This window comes from Parasteatoda tepidariorum, chromosome 6 (genome assembly GCF_982258835.1).
Source record: "Parasteatoda tepidariorum strain Cologne lab strain chromosome 6, Ptep-v5.0, whole genome shotgun sequence".
NCBI classification, from domain to species: domain Eukaryota; kingdom Metazoa; phylum Arthropoda; class Arachnida; order Araneae; family Theridiidae; genus Parasteatoda; species Parasteatoda tepidariorum.
Window position 1 is genome coordinate 74,787,156 of NC_141760.1, and position 6,017 is coordinate 74,793,172.

Sequence of the window (6,017 nt, forward strand, 5' to 3'; positions counted from 1 at the left end):
TCAAGTGATTGGATTTACAGGAAATTAGAGCTTTTAGATCCCGAGAAATTAGAAACATAATTTGGTACATCTGTCAGAATGAGGAGCATTTATCATTTGGACAAGGAGTCAAACATAAATTCTATGGCTTTATCGGAAACCAGAGTCAATATAGTTTCGCAAGTATGTCACTGTTTACTGGCAGTAGTGATTGGTGAGCAGTGGCAAGACATTTGCTCGGCAACATTTAGATTGCATGTTTTCAATTGTTCAAAGATCAGGATAATAGCCACGATGATGCCAGACAGGGTTTGAATGAAGGAAGGAGTCGGCAATACGGCGGTCAAGGAGTCGTTCATTATCCTGCTGAAAAATAACGTTAAGAGTGCCCTCGAACGCAAAGCAGAGTAACAGGTTTTAACACGTCTGAAATGTAGTGGTTAGCATTTAAAATGCCTATAATGAAAACAAGAGGTTATCGATCGTATTCAACAACGTCCTATATAATCACTGTGGATGATTGATCAGTATCGCGATATTGAATGCAAATAGGCAACACGCGTTCTTCATAATTCCATCAAACACGGATATGGCCAAAATGGTTATACGGACCGGGCATTCGTCTGTAAGGATGATGTGCTCCTTTTCATGGGTACAAGTTGGTTTTGAAGATGCTTTTTATCTGTGATGCTGGTCAAGAGTGGCAGAAGTCTTGATTGCCTTGTTGCCCGCCCATATTGCTGCAAACGTTTTCGAATTATTTGAGCATAAACTTCTTGCCTTGCAAACGACTGTATTCCAACACTCATAGCTCATAATATGGTTGTGCGGCCATTTATGGTCAAGCGAATAAGGTGACTGTTTTCATGGCTGACAGTAGTTGGGGCCACTGAAATTATACATGACTTTTCGTATCGCCGTCCTGAACCCATCAATTCCTTATGCTGTGAACTGTTAAGTTACCTCGGTCAACTTGAACTGCAATAATGTAGTACTATAAACCATAACCCTGGTAGATACAATCTTTTCTGGTAGCTACATTAAGTCAGTCGCGTCAGGGTAAGCCCTTCCTACACTAGGCATTACAACAACACTTTAAGTTGAAAATAACGTTAAGATACTAATTAAGTATGGGGACATTCACTGCCGAACCTCTGCTGTTATATATATTTTACCAATAATCACTGATCAACACTGTCACCACTGATGCATGCTTTGCATATCATACTATGATTTATCTGTCCAGTAAATTTCATAAGCATGACGTTTCATTTTCCTGGTGTAACAGTTTTAATGGTCCATAGTGTAAATAATTATTAAGAAATTTTTTAATTACTTACTCTTAACTATATAAACTTCTTTTAAGTATATAAAATAGTTATAATTGTTTATTTTTGCATCATGCCAAAATTTTTAACTCATATTTGGAGTAATAATTATTTTAAATCTGAATTTCTTTCAAGCGGATTTGTTCTTCAATTTTTTTTAATATATTGTGAACGGGAAATAAAAATCTATGATTGAAGTTTATATCTTTCGCCGCAGTTGCGTAAACATTTAAGGAATAGGACTTGACTTTTATTGTTATGTTATCGATGGAGTGAATGATAACAAGAAGTTGAATGATCAAAGATTCTTTCGTTAACGTCCCCAGTGGCGCAATTGGTTAGCGCGCGGTACTTATAGAGCAGTGCTTGCGAGTAATGCCGAGGCTGTGAGTTCGAGCCTCACCTGGGGAAGTGATTCTTTTTTAAATTTAAAAAAAAAAAATAATTTTTTTTTGTGAAATAGTGACTTTTAGAATTTTGTTTTCTTTCTAAAACTCTGAACTTCAAAATTTTTTTTTAAATTCCAGAACTTTTTTTCTATTTCTTAAATTATTTCGAATTTATTAAAAATTTATATTTATGCAATAACTGATTTTAAAACAAAGTCAAGCTGGATCATAGAGCATGCTGTTTACAAAGTTCATAGTGGAGCTATTCTGCGTGGTACTTATAAGATCAGTGATTGCGATTAATGCTGATTTTAAGCTTTCTGTGTTTTCGAGTCTCATCTAAGGAATTTTAAATAACAATTAACTTTTAATAGGAACTTTTAATAACTTTTTAATAAATATTTTTAAAAACATTTCTAAAGGAAAAAGTAATTTTGGGAATTTGTTTTTGTTCCAAGGTGGGACACAGTTCCCTGTAGATTACTGACAGCAGTCAGTGAGTGAACGAGTGACCACTTTAATCTGCCTGCGAAGAGACTGAGGGTGTGCAGTATCGATCCTCGTTAAACTGTTGCGTGCTAACTCTTCGACATTGCTCACGCAAGTCACTGGGCCATCAAAGTAACCTCTGCGGAGAATCGAAATTGTGATGGCTTGTCTACAAATCTCATGAAATGACTAAAGGAGGCTTTTTTTTTTTGTAAAATAGATTAAAATAATATAAGGATTACTGAATGATTTCCTTCCGAATATTTCATTATAGGCTATTTTTTAATAAAACATGACCATAGTTCAGATAATATATTTATCAATCTACGGCTTTTCCCCTAATTTTGAAAGTACAAGGCAGATTAAGTTCCTTGAAGACAAAGTGCTATTTTGTGCTAAATTTTTAATTAAATCTTTAATTAAATTTTTCAGATAATTAGCTCGAATTAATTAGATAATTCTAATTATGTTCCAGAAGTGAAAATATCACAATTTATTGCACGGATATTTGATTGATTAGACCAAAAATTATTGAAACATTTTAAATAAACTGACGAGAATGAAATAATCATTGTAATAACCCTGTTACAATTTATAGTTGATTGAATGACTTTTAGTTTATAAATGGAGCTGAACAGCCGAACTAGATTTTTGGTTTTAAGGCTATCAAAGTTTAACGCCATAACCCTGTAATTTTGATGGTACTTTGTTACTTTTATTTAAGTCACACTGGAGCTGCACAATGGGCTATTGGCGACGGTCTGAGAAACAACTCTGAGGATGATCCAGAGACAACATTCATACGCAACATCCCGTTTTACAAGGAGGACACATTCCCATGCATTCCACCATCAGCAGATCGTAATTTTGACCTGATCCAGTACCCCCAGACGTTTTTATTCATTATGGGAGCTTGGAGGACTCTGTTACCCCGACAGATTCAGCGTGCACCAGTTACCATTTTGTACACGGGAAGTCTTCGGCCGGAGGGGAGGCAACGCTCAACAAAACCAACACTGAAGACTAGGGAACTCCTGGATCAAGCACTGCGACGAACTAGAATTCGTGGAGGATTTTTTAATGAAACTAACCCACATTCGCCCTTTTAATAGTACTAATAGATTAAGAATTTAATGTTATTAACCCACATGAAGTAGAAAACCACAAAAACCTCCTACGGTTATCAAAACTGAAAGGGTATTCTAATCCATCTACCACTGAGAATATTTTACGTCATCATAGTTGTCACTGCGAACTGGGAGCAGAATTCATATCAGCCATCAATCGCTAGCATTCGAACATGGGTTATCTCAATGGGCGGAGAGTAGGGGACGAGAGCTCGATCCCTTAAGCCACTGGAGCTCGAATGAACTTATTAAATTATTAAATACATTATTTTTTTAAACATGCTTCGTATATATTGTCAATATATTAATAATATAATTATGCTATGCTATATTTTCAGCATATCGTCTAAATTATTAATAATGTTACGGGAACTAAGCCAAAAAATTAAATAGTATGAGACATTTCTCTATAAACTGTAAGAAGAATGCATAAGATTCCTTCAAAACTGGCGATCTGTAAAGTGAGTTATAATTTTGTTTCGTTATAATGGCAATCATGTTTACAACTCATTAAAATCTTTGTTGAAAGTTAACATAAATTTCGTTCATCAAAAGCAAATTCTACAATTTTTCAAATGATGGTAGTAGAATTTATCCACATAAAATGCATATTTTAATTTACATAAAAATGCATATTTGATATTTTAATCAAAGTTAATTTGTTATGTTTCTCAGAAAAAGATTTTTGGTGTTTTGCTATTTTGTAATTGTTATTTTGTAATAAATTGCTATTTTGTTTATCATCATTAAATTCTGAAGTTAAAAAGGCTTAATTGTAAACAAGCATTTATTACGAAGCGACGGAATTCCTACTGATATTAAAAATTTAACTTTTCATTTTTATAAAATTTACAAACCTAACTGCTTGTGTTATGTATAAATATTTGTGAAACATACGAGCAGTTTTTGTAATATAATTGCAAGGGTTTCAGAGAAGGTGATATTTTCAGCAAAAGTAAAAATTTTCTGCTTAAAATATCTTCTCCCATTATTTTTTTTAAATAAGCAATAAAAGTCTAAGCCAATTATTTTAATCGTTTTAAAGTGTACGTTTGATATCAATGTCTTAAGAAGGAAATTTCAGTTTTTAAAAGTTTTGAGTATAAGATTGTTTAAAAATTTAGTTAATATCTTCAGCATTAACAAACTTAAAGAATGTTAATAGCGTTAATAAAGCATTAAAGATAATGCCTCATTAAATATGAAGTTGAAAGTCTTAATTAAGTCAGAAGAAATAAGACATTTTTAAAATTATAAGGAAATGTGCACAATTTTAATTATTTATCATTTTCATTTAATATTAAGTATTTTATTTTTTATCAGTTAGACAGAGAAATATGTACATTTTGTACTTTTTCTAACAAATTAAACACCCTATCCCATCGCGATGCAGAATAGAATGTTAAAAATTATATTTTATCGTATTTATTTTAATTGAACATTTTATTTTATAACTGGCGTTGAAGAGGGTTTACGGCTAACAATGTTCAACTCCGTAGCCTTGTAATTTTGAATTCTGGGTTTTTGCGTAAGGGCTTTAGATAAGGATTTTTGCATTGGGACTTTTCGATGGAACTAACCTGCGTACGTTGCATGCAGACGATAACCACGAACACCTTTCACAGTTAGTCAGATGGTAAGGGGATTCTAATTCATGATCAGTCTACCCTTGAGAATAGTTTACGTCAGAACTGTGCTCGGTGCCAGCCGGGAGCAGAATTCATATCAACCAGCCATTGCTAGGGCTCGAACCTGGTTCACCTCATCGGGAGGCGAACGCCCTAATCTCTGAGTCACCGTGGCTCTAAACTGGGTACTTTCATCTGATCATTTGGTTGTGTATTATCACGTGATTTTTGCATGGCGTGTTAACGTTACAGCATTAAGGCTTGAGTTTATTATCCCGCTGAATCAATTTTCAAATCAGATTTAATTGAATAAATGTAAACGGGGTCGCATGCGTGCGTCAAGCTTGATTGGCAGACTCACGTATTAATCTAAGGAAGTAAGATCAAGAAATTATAGAAGAAGCAAATCAAATCAAATAAATAGAGCATATAGGGCCGGGATAGCCTGGTCGGTAGGGCGCTGGACCCATGTCCAAGAGGTCGTGGGTTCGATCCTCGCCGGCCGAAGACTCCCCGTGTAGTAAATGGTGACTGATGCACGTTAAATCTGTCGAGTCTCAAAGTCCTCCATGTTCCCACAACAAATCAATACCTCTGGGGGTACTGATCCAGGAGTTTCCTTGCCTCCTGGATTGGTTCAAAATTACAAGGCTACGGAGCTGAACGTTAGTAGTCGTAAACCCATGAAACTGGGTAGGCTGTTCAACGACGGTTATATATAAAAAAAAAAATAGAGCATATAAGAACGAAATTATTTAACAGTATAGTAATGCTTATTACCTAAACACGAACTAAAGAATCAATTCCCACAAAATTAACTTTGAACAAATTACTAGCAGAATATTATTAATCACAATTTTATCATTCCAACACAGTACGTGAGTATGCAAAATAAAAAAAATAATTCGTATAGATAAGTACGTATGCGTAGATCGAAATTCTGTAGATTTTAATAAGCAATAAATCCGAAATGGCAATAAATTTTGATAAGTATTAAAAACTTTTAACTGCAAAATTATGCATATAGTGCAAAAATATTTACGGTGCAAATGGACGATGAATAAACTTTTATTTATT

At 34.1% G+C, this 6,017-nt stretch overlaps 1 non-coding gene across 1 annotated transcript; it reads left to right on the plus strand.

Moving 5' to 3' along the window:
* Positions 1 to 1,626: 1,626 nt before the first annotated feature.
* TRNAI-UAU (transfer RNA isoleucine (anticodon UAU)) lies at positions 1,627 to 1,718 on the plus strand. Its single transcript is given in 2 exon segments — positions 1,627 to 1,664; positions 1,683 to 1,718. It is a non-coding gene; the product is annotated as a tRNA-Ile (tRNA).
* The last annotated feature ends 4,299 nt before the right edge of the window (positions 1,719 to 6,017 follow it).